The sequence below is a fragment of the Platalea leucorodia genome, assembly GCF_965183815.1.
Source record: "Platalea leucorodia genome assembly, chromosome: 1".
Lineage (NCBI taxonomy): Eukaryota > Metazoa > Chordata > Aves > Pelecaniformes > Threskiornithidae > Platalea > Platalea leucorodia.
In genome coordinates this window covers 108,902,962-108,923,520 of record NC_138823.1, presented here as the reverse complement: position 1 = coordinate 108,923,520, position 20,559 = coordinate 108,902,962, and the positions used below count along the sequence as shown (strand labels likewise).

Here is a 20,559-nt window from a genome sequence, read left to right as displayed (position 1 = left end):
TCACAAATGTGGTTTTCCTTAACCTGTGAGCAAAAGATGTAAGTAGTATCCTCAAGTGCAAATGGTGTTACTTTAAGGTGGCAATCTCTGTTTATACGCTTTGGGTTATCTGAGATTGTCACTAATAAATACAAAATGCTTTTATTTAAAAAATACAGAATCCAGGTAGATTACGAAAATCCCGTACAATGCTTTAAAAAACTGAAGAGTAGTAAGCTTTGTTCCCAGTGTTTTCATGGTCAAACTTATACTTCCTTACTGCTTCATTAGCGGTGTGGTAAACAGGAAAATAGAGGAAAGCTATCTGGTTAGTCATTCTCTGCTTTTAAAGTTTTGCAGAGGATGGGAATATGATATCTGTAGAACCCATCTCTCTTAAAACCAAGATACATCTGCTTAAACTGATGTAATGTCAGAATGCATTACTAGCAGCTTCGATCTTCGGTGAGTGAGACCTTTAAAAAGAGGTTTACTGAAGTCACGGTTTTCTCGCCAAAGGACGACAAGGAATTTGTAGCTGTCTGTATTTTACATGTGGTATGATGTTGAGCTCGAGCAGAGGGAGAATGTTAATTTTTATTAAACAACAGCAAAACAAAACAAGAATGCATCAAACCACAAGTCTTTGCAAGAACTGGTTAGATTTGATTAATTTTTTTGTTTCTGAAAAATAGTAATTTTTTTCTGACATCATTGAAGAGTCAATTCATCAGAGCCAAAATTTATCCCTCAACATCTAATTTATACTACATTAATATAGACAGAAATTAAAAACTGAAGATGATTCAAAACATGCTGGATTAATTTCCTAGATGTAAATCTAGGGATCCGGAACTTTCTTTCTAATATGAGATTGGAAGAAGTTTTTAAACACTCTGTTTTCTTGAAGGCAATATTGTTTCTTACCTATTCTTACTGGTAGCTTTGATAAACTGCATTAGCTGTAATGAACCACTCTGTGAGATTTAGTCTGTCTTGTCTCTGTGATAAATGTGTCACCACCTAGGTTATATCTGACATACCAAACCTTTGAATGCTGATGGTTAATTTTGCCTGCACATTCTTGGATGTTGAGGAAAGCTTGAGTAGAGTCTCTCTTTGTAGAGAAAATAATTAAAAATGGGTGTTTTGTAAATGGAGCATTCTTATAAAGCTTGAGAAGTACCTGTACTTGGAGGATGTACTTGCACTACCTGTTGCTGATGCTTTAGGGATAGCTCTAGTGTTCTGATCTGAAGCGCTCAGCCCTGTTTTTTCCAGAGATGCTTTCTCTTATGAATGCTTGGAAATGGAGTTTATCCATTTTCAGTTTAGTCAGAATTTACCCATTTTCACTATTCAATATCTGGAAATGAAGAGCTGAAATTACGGGGTTCTTTTATTTTAACTTTACAAAACACATGATTTGGCCGCTTTTTTATTTATCGTATCAGTGCTCTGTCCACTGGCCATGGATAGAACTACATTTTTGTAGGAAATTGAGAATCTTGAGTGTGTAATTATATCAGAATCCTACAGTAATAAAGAAACATAGTAGTTACATGCATTTCAAAGCATTATTAATTTCCTTTTTCCTCCCTGTCTCTGTTCTCTCTTTCTTGTTGCTGGAACTCTGATGCTAGTTCTTAGAAAACTCTGAGGTGTGTGCTCTGCTTCTTAGGTGATAATTAAATTTGTGTTTAAAATGTAACACTTCTCTAAGTAGTCTTGAGCAACTTTAATTTGTATCCACGTAGCTATCAGTATGATTGCAGTTCCATGGCAGTGTTTCCGTTCGTCTCATTCTTCTCTCTCAACATTTGAATATTTATAGAAAACGGTTGGATATTATTGACATATATTTTGAAATTGAGGATCGTCATCTCTGTCTTCCATGCAAACTCTTGAAAAGGAAAATGAATTTCTTACAGTGTGTGATCCTGCCCTCTCTTGTACAGTTTGGCATGAAATTTCATCACATAGCTTTTCCTGTTCAGCTTGTGACCTGAATATAGATCATCAAATACATAGATTTGTTCATGAACAAACATTTCTTTTTAACTTAAACTGTACTAAGTGAAAGGTCAGATAAAAGTCACAACAAGATTAAAGCAGAATACGTGTGACACTGTATGCAGGTCTAACAGGCTGCTGAGAGAGAAGCAAGGGGCTATCATGGTATCCTGGCAACTACATCAAGTGGTTTGTCAGTCAAATATTGGAAGGTTTATAATTTGATTTTAAAAATACATATTCTGAAGGCTATCAAAAGATTTTCATGAGGGGATTAGGAAGCTTTATTATTTAAAATTCATAGTTGTACTTGGTATATCCTTTTTTCCTGTGTCTCTTGTCTGTTCTAACAGGAATATAATTACCATCCTAAAAGACAGAAGAAAACAGAAAATATTTGATTTTTTTCTTTTCTTCACACTAATTTGCATTTTGGGTTTGCGTCTGTTTAGGCTGTTGGTTGAATTACTTACCACTTGCAGCCAGCTTTATTTGAACAATAATTTCATAAGATTAGAGCAAAACCAACAGTTTAAAAGCACACCCTAAATATTTACAGGTGGAGTTTTAAGAACATTTGTACAATTTATAACACTATTTGCTTGACTACACTCAGACTTTTTGCAGATATTAGCTGAAAATTATTTTGAGGTATGTATTTTGGAATTTGAGTGTGTATATAAAATAAATTACTACTAATATGTGTATAAATATGTTAACTGTATAATGTACCAGGAGTGTAATTTTCGGGCCTTCTCGGTAGCTACCTCTCATTACTATAGTTGAGTTTTTTTGTGCTTCCTAATTCTCAACATCAAGCAGCAGGTTAGAGGAAGAGAGAGGATTTTCCCGACACCTCCTCAGGACAATCCCATTTCAAACTCAAGCCTGCAGCATTATGTGATCTTCACAGTCACTGTTTCTCTGTGGAAAAAGTATGATGAACAACTTAAAATACATGGTGCTTTAAAAGTGTCTAATATGCTTGAATATGGAAAGTATGGAATTGGGTTGGAAGAACATCCATATATTTGACATGGACAAAGTAAACTACTTTCCTGTCATAGATTGTTTTTTATATATAGCTATAATTCTAGGGGTTCCCTTGCTTCTCTTTGTGTGGAATGATGAATGTATTAGGCTCCAAGACACCAAAAAAAGAAAGTAATTTCAAGCTATAATGATTTCTAGGAATTGACAAAAAAAAACAATCCACACCAAACCAAAAAAACCCAGCTGAACTATTATTTTAACTTTCCCTGCTACTTCCTATGGAAACATTGCTGTGATGGAGAATCCAGCACGCTTTTCCACCTTGTGATGCTTTGAATAGAGGCGTTCTACTGCATGAGGAAATCTGTCCTCTTGAGGAAAATAATGACTTAAAGAAGCATGTTCTGCTCTTTATTAGAAGGAATGGCTTTCAATATCTTAAAGCCTTATTTTCAGCTTATAGCTTTGTTTTCATTACTGCTCAAAATCGGCAGATTGGAAGAAGATAAACAGAAATTGATTAGTTTTACAATGAATATTTATTTAAACTTCAGCTGGAAGAAAGCCGCGAGTGACTAGATCCTTCATTTCAAGAAAAGGATGCGCATATTAACCACACAACACTAATATAAGTGGATTTCTATGAGACATGCTTATTCAACTAGCTATCAATGGATTTAAAACTATGCTTTCTTTTGGGTGAGTGCATAGAAAAACATACATTCTAGAGTAAACCAGATGCAGAATTCCCCAGAGGTGTGAGCATCTTCACAGGTTCCCGTTGCTTTTTCCCCCCATTTGTTTCATCAGACAAATTGTACTAGCATTTGTTGTGTGTGCTGTTTCGGTAGTAGTGGTAAGAGTACACTGTGTTGATCATAGATAATTGATTGTGCCAAAGCATTTGTTTCAGAAGGCTGCATTATGTTTCCATCTCACTTCATGGGCTTGATTAAAATGCCGCATTTTGCGGAGAGTTGCTACTGAAGGTAACAGGGAAAGCTGTTCCAGGTTTGCTGATATCAAGCATATGCTGATCAACAGTACTGAAGATAAGTTACAGAGAGAGAAAATACAGGAATTTTATTTCAGTTGAATTGTACCCACATCTAATTCAGTACTATAAAGGGGAGACACTCTATATTTTTGTTTCTAATTATTTCATTTTCTGAAGTAAGTGTGCCATTTTCAGCAGGTTTAAAAAGTCTAAAGTGTCCTTTAGACACTTCTGTATGCAGTTTTGCTGTTTTCAGAGTGAATAGATTCTTTCCCTACATATTAGTTGTAGATTATTGTCCTTATACCACGTCCATCTAAACTAATATTTTAACCACCTACTTAGCAGTCCAGCTGATTTCTGAAATGAAATAGAAATATCCAAAATGCCAAACACAGAAAAGATTCATGCATGATCATTGATCTTGATCCGAATTATTCTCAGAAATGTACTGCAAACACAAATTTCTGAATATTTCAATACAACGACTCAGCCCCTACTTTATCTGTCTGTTAATTACCCATAAGCCAGAAGAAAATCCAACGCAATTTAAAAAAAGATACATTGACTTTACTAGACTGGCAATGACAAAATGCTGACCATAAGCATGTTCAAAGAAAAGTAGGCCTTTTGCTAATGAACTGGCAGTTCTGCAACCCTGCTTCAAGCATAAACCTGGGTTAGTAGATTTTAATCTCATTCTTCCTCTTCCCTGACCCATCCTACCAGCTTTCTGTAAAAGGAATCCATAGAAACTCATGCAAAATGGTATCTGCTGCCCAGCTGAGCTCTTGGCAATGTAACTCAGCTATACTCATTCCCCGCTTTCAGAAGAAGCTTTGCCTTTCCTGATACTCAAGGTCAGAAACCTTATTCCAGGAGCCAGTTCTCTATTATCTGTTTATGGAGACATGTCCACATGTGGCATCCAGTTGTCACCAAGGATTATTTTAGAATGGTCTTTATGTAGTGCTAGTATTTTTAAAAAATATATTTAAAATCTGTATATTAGCATTAATAAGCACGCAGTGGATTCTGAGAGGTGAAGGACTGCCTGTGCAAAGAGGAATCCCACTCAAACAGGCAAAGTCATTACAGAGCTCAATATAATTCAGTTCTCCTTATGGGATTTTTTATCAGTATTCTTCTTGTAGCATGCTAGTTAGTAACATCAGGAAATAGATAGGAGAAGGTAGTAAAAAGGGAGTGGAAAAGAGCCCAGCACTGTAGAATGTTTTTAAGCTATTTTCTTTTGTGCATGGAAGGTCTTCAGAAAAAAAAGAAAAATACATTTAAAAAATTGGTATTTCCAATTATTATGATTTTGCTTTTTTTTTCTGCCCATGTTCATCGTTTTCCTTTTATGACACAGCAGTAGATAAAACAGTAAAGGTAAAGCAATATACTGCTGGCTTGGAAATCTAAGCTGGTAACTCAGAGGTAGCTGATTTTGAAACTTTTTGTCTCTTTCTTAAAAAAAAGGCATTTTTTCCATCACAAGCCATTTTCTTCCTGTTCTATTCAGAACCAGAAATGAGATAAAAGTCAGTGACTCAACTTTGCTTAAAAAATTAGTTTCCAAAGACATACAAAATAAAGAACAAAAGGCAAGACAAGGAGTAAATACCATATCATAGTGTCAGAACACTGAGATGGATTCTGCCACATTTCTGTTATCTTCCCTTTTTATAAATATTTAATAAATATGAGTCAACTGAGTTCCATGTATGCTTTTATTGTGATCCTCCTTTTACTTACTTAGGATTACATTATGTGTGTACAACTTCTTAGGTGAAATAGAAGTCGACGAAAAAGAGAAATTAAAGCAAATCTGAGTGCAGAAGGAAAATAGTTGAAAAATGGTATCCCAGAGTCCGAAGAGCAACTTTCCCAAAGTTGTTGGTGAGAATGAGACCAGGTTCCCTCTGTCTTGGTTCCACATCCTGCTCTTACCATCAGCTTTACCTGGTTTTTTCTTCTGTGTATGGAAGGATGCATCCCTTGGATGGAAGAATACACGTGCAGAGAGAGACGTCTCATTCTCACCCATCAGAAACTGGGTATTTCTATTTTACCCTAGGTAAGCATGCATAATTAATTGTAGCTGTTTTAGACAGACGTAGTTTCATTGGTCACAGTGGAGGTTTCCAGGCTGATACACAGTTAGACGAAAGGCAGGATCTGCCCCGCTGTGCTAATGGCAGTCACTGTTTTCCCTCTGACAGTTACGTGACTGTGAAACACAGGCTGGAAGTCACAGATCAGAAATGTGCACAGGCACAGTTTTGTTTCACGTTCTTTATAGGACGGGCTTCCCAATCTTGAGTAGCCACTGTGACTTGTGGCTTTCAATCCAGGTCTTAAGAAACTATGCTGACTAAGTCCATCTGGTAAAAAAGTATGCCAAAGCCTGGAGATGAGATCATTCATTTCATTTCACGTGAATAAATTTTAGTGGATGCTTCTAAACGTTCTGTTATCTCCACTTCTTAGGAGATCTCTGGAAAGCTTAAGGTGCTCTCATAGTCACAGAAGCAATTTTTACTGATAAAGACAATACAAATAAAAATTTTGTTTTCAGACTAATTCCTAAAATTCCGCAGGTTAGAAAACAGAATTATACCACTCAGACTGCTTTGACATGAAAGAGGTGTGTAAGTACTTAGTGTTGCTGTAGTAGCTGTTCAAACGTCTGTATGTTGGCTCACCAGTGTGTGTCTAGAAGTAAGAAAATAGTTCTGTTTCTGTGGCCCATTCATTCTTATCTGTTTGGAAACTGCCAGTGAAAGTAACAGTTGTGATTATATAGACAGCTGTCCACTAGGACTTCACCTGAAATCATCAGTTTTCAATACGTAGCCATGCACAGCTGTTAGATTTTCTAGTTACTGTTAAGTTGGCATAAATTTAGTCGATGACTGGGGAGGTCAAAATGTAGTTGCAGAATTGTTGGTGCTCTGAGCCATTCAATTGCCTGGAAGTGGGCTTTGGGAGGTTTTGTACTTATTTGGAGAGGGAGGAAGAATAATCTGAACAGTCAGAGGTTTCATCTGCTGCTGTTGTATGTATAGATGTCAAAGAGAGAAAAAGCTGCTTTAATCATATCCTGTCAGTTTAAATGTAGGGCTTTTTATTTCTTGTTTTTCTGGGAAAATATATACAGTACTGTACCACACAATCACATAAGTTCCAGGCAGGAAAACCTGCAGAAAACTGTTGCCATAGTCTAGATTTTGAGCAAATAGCCTAGCAAGACATTTTCATTTTCAAAAGTCAAACCTGCCATTATATTTATGGCTTTGTTTAGGTTCTTTTTTTCTTTTTGTGCATCTCCATCTAGAGTTTACAAAGAAAATAGACCTGCTGTGATGTGAACCCCAAAGGAAAGATATGCTGCTTCTGTAATATACTGAAATGTCAGGAAATCATTTATTGAGCCACTGGTGCCTTTAGTGGCTGGTTATAATTTGCTTTGCTGTCTGATAATGTGTGTGTTTGTAGATCAATTATCTCAAGAGCTCTTTGGAGCCGTAAGGTCATCTTTCGCATATTTGTCAGATACTTCTCTGCAGAGATGCCAAGTAGCACATTTTTCTTCCAGAACTTAATAGATCGTCCCTCAAAGTAAGTGAAGAAAGGGATTATCTGGTGATGGCAAGACTCCCAATGATGTAGCTTTGCCATACTTTTAATATGTTTGTATAAATACATATAGCGAGCAAATCGTAGGAAGGAGTTTCACCTAAAAAAGTAGCCTGTAGCCTCCTCTTTCAGATTGGTGATTGGTAATTCACTTGTGCGGACCTTTATTCAAATACCAGTATTTTAATCTTGATTGCATCCATGTGGACAGAAGAGTCTTGTGACAGCAGCATCATTTCTCTTTGTGTACTCCAAGAATGAGTAGCCCTTCTGGGAGGAGTCCAGTCTTTCCTGTTGGGAACAGGATTTGTGAACACCAGCATCGCTTGCTTTCCTCTTGGGGCTGTAGCGCTGTGATGCGTTTTTACTATGAGTTGAGGAGCCGGAAGGGAGAAAAGGAGGTGAACTCCCAGTATGTCAAACAGATGAAATTATTCAATTCAAAATCAAATAGTACGAATAATTTAATAGCACCTTTACTGGAAAATTTTAAGGCAGCTTGCAAACATTAGTTGTGAGACAGAAGTGTGTAAGGGATAGTTAAATTATATGAGATTAACTTAGGTACAGAAAACTAAAATGATTGATAGTATTTCATCTTGATAGTAGAATTTCTACTGAGAGAAGTCCTAAAAATCAGCTCTAGTTTACACCAGTTTTACACTAATGTATAAATTTGCATAAGTGAGCAGTGGCTTGCTTCTGATGTGTGTAATATTGTGCGACTGATACTCTGACATGATTGATCCTTGATCGACTGGTGGTCTGAAGGGTGACCTCGGGCATGCTACTGCCATGCTGGGCATGTTAATTGTCACCCTGAAAATGGAGTTCACAAAGCTTATGGGTTCAATGCAAGAAGGGATGGGGAGAAGGGGCACGTGAATAACAAGTGAAGATGGAAATGGCAAGGGGGTGCCTCAGTGAATGCCTGCGTTGGCAGGTAGGGCTGGCCAAGATGGATGGGACCAGAAAGCAAAACAGCTGGTGCTGAGACCTTGGGCTCAGCACTCTCTGTATTTTCAGGACTTTTAATTTGGACTGGCTCTAGACTGACTTCATGGACCAACCAATCATTACTGGTGGGGCATCTTTCACTGTAGCTCAATCTGAGAGTGAGTTAGTTTGTGTGCTGCAAGACCATGCTGCAATGGAAGTAGGACAGTCCTGGGGTTCACTTGAAAAGCAACATCTGATCTGAACTGAAATGCAAATGTAGACCTGCCCTAAAGGCAGGAGAATTGGAAATGCTGAAGGAAGAGGTGTGCCTGAAGTTGTGTCTCCCCTTTACTTCTGTGAATTTTGCCACCCTATGTCAGGAACCTGCATGCTGATGAAAGTCCTCTCTTTAAAGTGAACACAGATTTAATTTTTCTTTTAGCACTGGAAGGAGAGGGGTAGATAACTCTTGTTAATATACTGGCTAATAGACTTGCCTAAGAAATGGAAAAGCTTTTCCTGTTTTCTTTCTCCTTTCCTGTTTTGCTTCTCCTGCCTTTCTGAATCTGAGGCTGTTTAAAAATGTGACTCACAGCTCTAAGGAAAGGGCTTTCAGTGCCTACCCTATTTTGCACGTAAGCCTGAGGCTTGTGTGGTCATGACTTGAACTGAACTGTGACATTAGGCAGCCAACAATGTGAGACTGATGGTGCCAGAGAAGGAGCAAGGAAACAAAATCCTAAGTAACTTGGTCGTTAGGACTCTACCTTGTGAAGGAAAAGCCATGTGTTTTGCCTTGCTGTAAATATTTATATATTTTAACTAGGGACTTGAGGACAAGGGAAGGAAAGGTATGGTAATATCAATTTATAGTCAAATTATATGTGTTTGCTGCCTCTGATATTTTGTTTTACAGGGAACTTCACTTGTGAAGTTCTTTTTTATTACCTGCTTGAATTTAAACCTTGAAACCTTTATAGAGTGTATACGTAAATTAAAAAGATAAGGAAAAACAGAATTAGGAAAAAAGGTTATGTAATAGTCACTCATGTAATCTGAAAACATACAGAAGATACTAATTGAATTCATGTGGTACATTATTGCAGATTGGATTCAAAGTTTCTTATTCCTGAAATATTTTAGAGCCAAGTCTTCTAGATATCTTCAGGAGAGGGGAGGGGCACAACCAGAAAACAAAACAAAACAGATACTTGTGGTGCAAGATTTCTGGTTATAGAAAGCTAACTCTGGAGCTGCCAGCTTCAGCCCTTTCACAGTATGTCTAATGTATATTTATGGAGGCCACTGAGGGAAAAGCAATATCTTGTTTTGGAGCTTTAAAGCCTGATGCAGCTAAGAGCTAATTTGCTTTGAGGTCCCTTGGTGTGTTGAATTTAATTTATCAAAAGCAAATTAATAGGAAATAATAAAATAATTATTAAAGTGGAAGTAAAAATAAATGATTGAAACATACCAACAGACGAAAATAATGCAGATGACTTCTGAAGTTTGTGGGATAATTCCCATTTTAATTACATTAATCATAATTGTTATTAGACTGGTGATGGGACAGTATTTTGTATTTTGTAGCAGCAGGTAAGCTTAGAGAAGGGAAGTATATGGAAATGAGGTCATCTAATCCAAGTGAAGGTCATACAAAGTGACTTTATTTGTAGAACAAATAGTTCAGTGTACCTAGAAAAAGATCTTCAGTGTGTATTTGTAAGCTGTATAAATATAATGCAAGTAACCCCAAATTTTCTTTCTTTTTTTTTTTTTTTTTTGTGTGTGTGTGTTTGTTTCTTCTTTTTTTCTTTAGAACTTTTGGTTATGATTACATGCCATTTATGTATGTTTTCCATGAATTTTTGGTTCCTGAGAGTTCACATGCTCAGAATAAAAAGATGCAGTCAATCTCTGAACAGTATCTTTTCTAGAATACTTGCATTAGTCTCATCAGGGAGCAGAGACAATGCTTAAAAGTTTTGATCAGGGCACTTATCTAGATTTCTGGGAACAGAAATCCTAATCCTGGAGTTGTCCTCCTTTTGGAGATGAGCCCAATCACAAATTTCAAACGTGGCTTGAAGACTAAATCCTTGAAAATAAATATTTGTGTTCAGTGGATCGATTAGTCATTTGTTAAGTTCATCAAAGATTTCTGAATATAAACTCATTATCTGGGACAAAACCACCTCAGTTTGCACAAGAATTAATGACAAGATCAAAACCTAGTCAGTATTAATAATTTTCTTAATAGTGAGAACTAGGAAGGTCCCAGCTGGCAAATTCATACACAGGTGCTGACCTCTATGCAACGGGAGTACTGCCCAGTTGTCATCGATGGGATTTGCTGCGTGTGTATGAAGTCTCTCAATATGTCTTAGACTTATGTCTGATTCTTAAAAGTCCTTCCCAGAATTTCTTTCATGGATAGAACTGCCTTTGCCACTAAAGCAAAGAAGCACAATCAGAGATTTTGATTTATGACAAATTAAGTTCATAGTTCAACTACTTCATGCTTATCTCCTTTAATGTCACCCAAAGTCTGTGTCAGAGAAAATTTGTAGCCAAAAAAAGCTGTAGACAAATTCCACTTCAGAATGCAAACGAGTGCAGGAAAATGGTGGTTTTCTACAGGCAGATGAGGTAATTTTAAATTGGGAAGTTAAGGCAAAATTACAGTTTAAAGTCTCTTTGGGATCCTATTCACAGTGATAAGAACCATTAGGAACCAAGGGGTTAGGAGGAATGGCCACCATGAGCACAGGAAAGCAGCAATCTGAAAAGTTCACCAGGAGAATACTGCTGAATTTTGGGGTTGTTTTTTTTTTTTGGCTGAACCCTTGCTTTTTTCAGTGTACATCACTAGGTTGCTCGTGCACATACATACTAAGAAGGCCGAGCTTTTAACAGAATTTTTTTTTTAAAACCAAACATTTCTAATAAGGAAAACTTAGTTGTCAAATTGTTTGTGACTTCTTTGGTGTATTTATTAATTTTTTTCTTCTTACTAAAATGTTTCTTTTAGTTCTTTTGAAATTCTATCTTATATCTTGATGCTTTCTACTCATAAAAATGACTTAATCCCAGTGTTGCTTGGAAAATCACTGAACATTCTGTGGATTAGGAATGAAACAGAAATAAGATGTCTTCCACTGAAATGCCAAACCAGTATTGTAATGAGTCACAGCTGAGTTATTCAGTGTTTTCTTTCTATGTGTGTAATGGGCCATCATCCCTGCCTTTTTGTGCTATCTTGTTTGTATAACATCCACCTCAAAGAACAAATGGATACATATGCATTTTATTTTTAAAATAAATAGTAAGGCATGTAGTTAATTAAAGTTATATGAAGTTTTAATGTCATGTACATTCTTTTATCAGAATTGATATCTTTGCCCTCTTTATCCTTCCTGCTGGGGACTTTTTTGGTATAACACAAAAATACAGCTTGTTGCTTTTTCTCATGCTGATCATGAATTCAATAGGGATCAGCTCCTGCCAGTAAAGGCTGCATATTTATGCTATTGATTTGTGAGGGAAGGAAGCTGAGGGCTTTTTGTATTGTGCTATAAAATTAATAAATAATGATTCATTAGGACAGCATCCTGCAGCTTATGAGTGAGCAGTGATTTGGTACGAGGGCTGTATTGCTCCTCTAAATGTGCCTGGGATACCACAACAGGGGGGCACTGCTGTTGCAGTGTCTGTGAGCACAGTCCTAAGCTCTGTCCTCTGGGATTTGCCCTCTTCCAAGGTGGGGAGGTGGAGCAGCGGGAAGCAGGCAGCGTGCCTTCTCTGCCTTCTCTCTGGGGACACTTCTCCCTCCAGCAAAATGGCGAGGAGATCTGTGCATAGGTGTGCTGGGAATCCTCAGGTGCCTGGAGAGGACTGAGGTCCCATTATCTTCGTTGGCTAAGATCAGGAGATCAGCTTTGCCATGTGGTTTTTGTCACAAGTAAAATTCACTGGAGACCACCAATCTGATTCTGCTGTGGAGTATGAAGCTAAGAAAAAGGACACAACAGTTTCCAGCCCCCAGCAGAACCAGTGGTCCCTTTTCCAAATTATCTCATAGTGCTATAATTGCTATTGGTATTCTGAAACGTTTTACTGCTTTTGGGATTGTTTTGTTCCTTTAGCTGTTTGGCACTGATTGTGCCCATCCTTAATGTAGCCCTGATTCAGTCCTTCCTTATGCAGAATTTAGTCAACGTAGAGTGTAAAAATCTGAGCTTCAAGGACACAACTGGGAAGTATTCAGCAGATGTTATAAAATACGTTGAAGTTGAAGGAATGCTTTAAATTTGACTGTATTAGAAATATATGTTTCAACTCATTCTTGAACCATCACAGCATTTGTCAACATTGCCACCCAATGTGGTCTTGCAGAGTGTCGTGTGGTAGTTTCACTCACTTCAGCAATTACTAGCTCCTTCAAATTCACAAACAGTAAATAGATTGGTGCACGTGAGTGGTGGCAAAGTTGCATAAAATAAACATGAAAGGACTGATACGCCCAGGGTGGTTTGTATTAGCAGAGATTTGCTATTTCACATGACAGACAGATCTTGAAGATCACAATGTGTAAACCACATTGGCAGGACAGCAGGGCGACCTGTATGTAGAGGACAGTACCAGCTATGGACTTAACGGCCTTAGGGACTCCAATGCTTTTAATTAAGAGAGAAAAATTTAGATGCGTAGTGTCTGGTGTCAGCCTTGTGTGATATGCCTGAGGGTGCTGTCCTTGTGGTGGACCAGAATTGAAGTGGAAAAATGAATGAATAGAAGGAAAATGTAGCAGCATGCAGTAGGTATATATACAACAAAAGTAATAATAACACTGTCACTCATTATGATTGGCAGGTTCCTTGTTTAAAGGACCAACTGATAACTCTGATACCTGACCTGTATCAGTGAAATTTAATTTCTCTCAGTAATATTTTCTGTAGTCCCATTCTAGACTATAAACTGTACAGCTTACATACTTCTGAATGAATCTCAGTGCAATTCATCCTTGGTAATTAATCCTTGCCAGTGGCTTTGGAGGATAAACGGGAGAATGAACAACAGCGTTACTAGTACAGTATGTCACTACAGAACAAACAGAGACAGATTGGCTTTGCGGTGCAACGATGGCCAAATATTTACATCTCTGGCAGCAAAGCACAGCTCAGAGGAGTCATCTCAGCAGGAGGGCTGAGGTTAGAAGCTTGATCTTTTAAGTGTAATTGAGAGACTACCGCTGATGTAAAAAGGTGATCACCTTCACCTTGTCTGTTTTACTCATAAAAAATTCTGTTTCTGTTTTATTCGTAAAAAAATTCTGTCAGGACCTGCAGGTTTGACAAGAATCTGGTTCTTGTGGCAAGCTGGCCTTCCGGAGAGCAGATAGGAGCTTCACTGAAGCTCTGGATGCTTCTCTGAATGAGAAGAATGAGTTTTGCATGGTAGTAGATTTAACTATGCTGATGAAGCATTGATGGAAAACAAACATTGAGAAAATGGTCCATAGAATTTCAGGTTTTGGTACGGGTAAACTAAATTTGCTATGAAAAGGACTACAAACAAAAATATAAATCATAAAGGAAGGAAGGCACCAAATGAACTCCATATAAATGTTTTTCATGCCTCCTCTGTTTCGAACAGTTATCTTCTAAGCACACAACATCCGACATTACAATTTTGCCCTTTCTCTTTTTTGGAACTTTTTGCTAATTCATGCCTTTCCCCAGATATGGGGGTTTTTTTGCCTTTTTTGTCCACTGGTCTTCACCTGGGACTTTGTAAACTATTCTGTGAACTGTCTGAAGTCACCCAGAGGATGATACGTGTAGAATCTATTCGGTGTGGAAAAAAAGGTTTCATAGTTTCTACTTTCAGTTCATAATGTCCACGAGACTAGTGCTGACAATGGCCAAAACTTTAACTGCAAGTTACACCAGAAATCTGAGACAACCTTTGAGGCTTGTAAAAGACGTCACCTTTTCTCAGTGTGAGCAGAGGAAGTAAGAGCGCTGCCAATATGTGGTGGGCTCCTGGAGGAATCTCACAAGTCAGAGAGAAATTTTGCCCAGATCTGGCCAAATACGTTGCTTTCATGACTTATAATCTGGTAGAAAACATCTTGACTTCTTGTTGTTATTTCTTTGAGCATAAAAACATTTCTGCCTTTGCTGTAAGTGTGTTTATCTTTGGAGAGCTCTACCAGAAAAAGAGTTTGTCTCCGTTTTCGCTCAGTCTGCAACGTTCACCTTTACCCATGTAAGGGACTTGGAAATCCGGTAGCGATGATAAGGGACAGAGTGTAGTAATGCACAAACATGCAGCTACTCTCAGCAGGAAATGTCTTGTCAATACCGGGAATAAGTAATGTGCTAAAGATTTACTGTCAGGTGGCCGTCCTGACCACAGCAGGGTGGAAACTTGCAGCAGGCGGATGGCCTTACATACTTAGGTCACCCGTGTTTACTTTGATGAATGTGTGTAGTATCCTTGGTCTGTATTATTACACTGAATTGAGGGGATGCTGTAGTACCTGATAAACCTGGAAAAGATGGTTTCCACCATTAATAGGGAAAATAACAATCAGATGATTGGACATAGGAGGCATCAGCACTGTTACTTTCATTTTTTTCTCAAGTTTCTAGCAGAGTACCCTGCATTGAACTGAAAAGCTTCTGGTTATGCAGTTTGCAGTAGAAAAAAAATGATTGAATAGAGTGGTTGCCCCGTGGTTATTGTGTTCTTACATTTATTTTTACTAATTACAATTTATGTCATTCATTTTGGGTTTGTACAGTTATTAATTTATTTTTCTTCAAAGAGAAATTACATTGGTTTTCTTACGTATGCTTTTGGGCAACTTTTAAAAGCACTAGGAGAAAATATGCTTGTCTTTTACAGCCACCCTTTTGGTTGTTAAGAATAATAGCAGTTTGTCTGGTATTTGAAATTTGCCTGTTTTAAAGTGCACTAACAGAGGCTGCAAGTTGGTAATAGGCTGTGAGAACTGTGTGCTGCAAATTCTCACAGTTTTGTGTTTGTGTGTGTAAACACTAATTCTTTTCACAGAAAGAACTTCTATGTTTATCTCATTTTTTTAAAGTCCTCAGTAACTCCAGAAACACGGAAGACTTCCTCTGCCACCCCTAAGTAAATCCCTTTGTAAATCCATGCTGACTCCTCCCAATCACCTCCTTGTCCTTCCTTGGAAATGCTTTCTAGGAGGATTAGTTGCTCCATCACCTTCCCGGGGATTGAGGGGAGGCTGACCCACCTGTACCTGCCTGGATATTCCTTCTTCCACGTCACATGCTCATGCAAGCCAGGCCAATGAAATGGAAGCGTCAGGGGCTTTGAATTTTGTCCCTACATGATAATTCTTAGAATTTGACATTGTAGATGTAAACTTTTCCATTAATGGAAAATACACCTTTATGCCAGTTACTCTTTCGTCATTCAAAATATTGGGGGCTAATTCTTCACTATACTCAGAAAAGTGTCTAAAGTAAAGTTAATAAATTTATATCTTCATTGCCTTCTCCTTTGCATTACACTGTTTTTAGGCAAAGGAACAGCCTCTCTACAAGGCATCTTCTGGGCAATTACTTTAGTGTCCTGAGTTATAAAATGCCTCCAAGCTGCCCCAAGCAGCAGCAAGTTTTTCTGAAAGCCCTAAAGCAACGTGGTGTGCCAAGGGACAGTTTTAATAATTCCTTCTAATTGATACGTGGTTATGTGAGTTCCTATATCCTCTTAGATAACTATGTCTCCTCTGCATTTCTGACCTAGATCTGTCAGTATTTTAATAATTAATTCCATTTCAGTGGTTGCTCCTGGGCAAAGGGTGCACGTAAAGAAAATCATGTATGCCAAATTAACTGATTTTCACATTTTAATCATATGTGCATTTCACAAACCACTTTTCCAAACCTAGTCTTCTCTTAAATTGGAAGGTTTCTCCAAATTTTGGACAAAGGTCTTTTGGAGCAAGTGTAAAATCCAGACAAAAATCAGTGTGGTCATTTAAAAATGTTTATTCTGATTTTACAAATTAAGATTGCTCATGTTATAAACACGAAAAACATGAATAGTCTTGGTGTTTTGGGGTCAAAATCTGGTGTATCTTTAGTGTATGCGTGTTTCAGTTCCTTCTCTGTCTTAGGTATTTTAAAGCAAGATGATGGGTGTCCCAGCTGTTGACCTGTCCTTGATTAACTGGATTCCAGTAATGGTTATCAGAGAGGTCTAACATCCATCTGCTTATACAGGTGGAAGAGCATGGCTTCAGAATTGTGGAAGCAATCTTCGAGTATTCTTTTATCTCAGAACATTTAAGTATATTTTTAAAGACTGTTAAAAATATCTTTCGGATTTTGTAAATGAATGAACAAATGGGAGAGACATGCTTTTCAGTAAATAGCAAGGGTCCCGTATGCCTTTTCTGGCAGCATGGGGCAAAACACAGATCATTATTCTTGACCATCATGCATTTCCATCAGTAATTACAAATACAACTCATGCTTTAATCTGCATAGCATGCTACATGCCAGCTACGTTCTAGATATGGTACGTGTAATCTTGATAGCAAACATGCTGGGAATAGAATGTCATGTCACTCTTCTTCACTAAAACATGACAAGTCTTGGAGTTTGACTAGAGTGTTTTTTTTCTGACATAAAAAGTGATCCCCTTGTCCCCTTTTCTGTATGAACTTTTTGAAAAAAAAATTTATTTTATAGGCATTATAAATATAACTATCACTGGAATACAAAAAGCAAATAGTACTGGGTCAATCTTGTGGTGTGTGGAAAACTATAGCAGCAATAAATAATTAAAGACACTGCAACACAGTGTCGTTGCATTACAAATTATGAAAACTGATGCTGGCCTTTTGCAGGGATTCAGAGTGGAAGAAAAGAAGGAGTTACTTTAGAGGAGACGAGAGAGGAGACATCCTTCTTCCTATTTTTAACTGGTTGTTGTAAGATAATACATGCCTGTATTCCAAAAGGAACAGGAGAGGAGCAGATATATTTTGTTCCTTTCTTAGTAGGAGATACGGAAAAATGAAATTAATAGCTTATTCTTAAGAGATCATTTGCAAAGGACTTGGAAAACCAGAAACTTAAATTTCTTGTTTTCTTTCTGAACATTGCTGTAGTAGCAATAGCAGCCAGAGCTGAGGAGAGCTTAATCTCTGAGAAACCAGATAATGCTCTTTGCTAAATAGCCGCTCTGAAGGTGTGGAGACATAAATGCAAAGTAGGTTTTTCCCTTTCTATTTTATGGCCACACGTACAATTCTTAGTTTCTGGATTTCCATGTTCCTCCTATTTCATATAGTCCTCAATATAATTTATGCATTTTTTGTCTTCTAGACAATTTTAGACTAAAAATGTGCAAGGGAGAAAGGTGTAGCCCCTGCAAAGGCAGAGGAGGTCTCAGAGGGCGGTGTGCTCAGGTGGCTTTCATCACTGCTCCTGCCAGCACAGCGATTGCCAGCAGGCACACCTGGAGAGGACGTATCCCTCACTTAAGCAGGATAGTAAAAACAGAGGGGAAGTTTAGGAGAGGAAGGATTGTGTCCTTGAGTTTCTCTCTGTGGAAAAAACAAATTTGTGGTATCCTGTGCTGCAGCCAGAAGATGCATGCTGCTCTGACTCCTAAGGAGGAACTCAGGATCGTCTCACTCGGGAAAGGGAGATGAAAGTGAAAATGCGATATTCTTGGTTAGTATTTTTGAGGGAATGTTTTTAACTTTGAAGGTGGAAAGGGCATTGATGCCTTTGTTGCATCCCACTCTGGTGGTATGAATTTGGACCAAAGTCTCATGTGAGTCTTTAAATGTTTCAACCTCAAATCCTGTGCCTATACAAGTATATTAAGTGCAAGAAATCGCTGTGGTACGTGTTTTTCCTGCCTCTCCCGTACTGGGAGAGGCTGCCTGGGTGGTGGGCGCAGGTTGTCAGGGTGTGGGGCAGGCAGCTTGCTCTGCTCTGCTCTCTGTAGATGAGAAGCAGAGATGTGTTGCTGCAGTCTGTTGGGTCTGCAGCTTGGCAGGCCACAGCCAATTGTAGCTGTAAAAAGATTATTAGAAGAAGGTTAGGAGAAATAAAGGAAACAAGTGGTAGAAGAAAGCATGTTGGTTAGTGAGCAAGGATTTGGGGAGAGTGGTTCTAAACTCACGCTCTACTAACCCCTAGACACTGATGCTTCACCCTCATCAAGGGGCTGAATTGCAAAAAATGATAAACGTATAAATATAGGTTACTGCATGGGTTGATTTAATGGTCAGTAAGGTTTGCCAGGGAAGAGCTGAAAATGCATGGCGTTTTCGTAAGGGGTGTGAAAGGCAGTGTTGCCTTTATCTTCAAGGTGGGACCTATGAACTGCAAAAGCGTATGACAAATTCCCATCTCCAGAGTTTCAGCTTTGCTGAGGAAAACAAAGCCTTCTAGCCCAGTGGTTGCAGAGGTAATAGTCCAAATGTGAAACTGAGGTAGGCTCATTAACTACCTGAGTTTGTTAGTGGCTTGGTACAGTATATTTAGGAGTGTGACTTTTTTGCCACTCTGCATGAGCTTTGCTAAACTGTGAATTTGAAGGCTTCTTGGTAGCGTTAAATGTTAGCGTTGGCCGTTCAGTGGCTCTCGGCGGAAGAATGGGAAAGGAAAGGGACCAGGAAGCAGCACAGGGAGTGCTGAGAATTAGGGTGGGAAAGAAAAATGTAGGAATAAGAGATTCTTCTGCCTCCTCTTCACACTTTTGTGGTATAGCTGGGAGTTGATAAAGAGCATGAGTTATCTGTGTGTTTAATTTGGGAACAAATACACCACATGTTCTTTATACTTTTTGGCCAGGAGTGTTATTTAAACCTTTTATATTGGTGATGCTTACTGAGAGGTGTGCCGTAGGTGTGTTGCTCATGTCTCCAGTGGCTAGAAATCTTGTTTGTAAAACTAGAGACATAAGACTTGGTACCTTTATCAGCCTCAGGGTATTCAAGCATGCAACTTCTACCTTCTGCCTCCTCTGTGCACCGTTTGAAAAATGTTGCTCTAAGCAGTGAGGGAAAAGGAAAAATGGAGAGGGATGAGGACAGAAGACTTCCTATCTTGGGCTGAGTAGCCTACCTACTAAGCTCCAAGTCATTCTAGTCAAGTTCTCTTGGTTGCTTTCCTTCCAAAATGCAGAAGATAGTAAAGGAGGAAATATCATAAAATAATCAGCAGACTGTGATCCATTTCAGTAAATGAAGGTTTTCTGTATTCCTTCTAGTCTCTTCTGATACACAATCCTGTAAGTCAGAAAAGCACAAGGTTGCACACTGGGAGGACTGCAATAGGAACCAAATGTTTTTGATTACTCACATATACTTTGTTCTAACAGTAGTAAAAAAGAAAGAGCAACAAAACCAGTTACAACCAGTATGTAATAGTTACACATCCTCCCTCCAGCTTTCATATCTGGGAGAATGTGTCTGAAAAGATCTAGGCCAAGAATTAATGCACTTGGTTGTGGTCTGTATCAAATTCAAGATCTGCCTCGTTGACTTCAGAGTCTGTGCTCACTACTACAGTTACTGTGCCTAAACTGATTACAAAGGTAGAATGAGAGGATTACGAATCTGGAGAAGAATAAAGCAGCACTGGAAGTAGGAAAAACAAACCAGTTTTTCACTAGAATAATGTGAAATATTTCACTTGGTATTAGTATTTTCTTTAATCCAGGTACTGCTTTTCTATTAATCCTTCTTTGTAATGTCTGTCCTGATGTGGATCTAGTTCTGTGTCTTTTAAGTTTGTTCAAATTCCTCTTCCATTTTTTTTTTCCCCCCTTCAAATAACAAAATAAACCCCTAAAGCAGAAATATCCCCAAACTTAGGGTTTAAAACAGAGTTCTCTGTTGTACCGAGGGATGAATTCAAGTAGCCTCCTGGGATAACTACCAGGTTGGACAGATTCTCATTCAAATGGAGGGGCAG

General features: G+C 38.2%; 1 protein-coding gene across 1 annotated transcript in view; it reads left to right on the top strand.

The window, feature by feature from the left end:
* Positions 1-20,559, top strand: part of CNTNAP2 (contactin associated protein 2) — a gene marked incomplete at both ends in the record, with an annotated part of 1,183,012 nt that overhangs the window by 284,037 nt on the left and 878,416 nt on the right. The window lies entirely within an intron of this gene.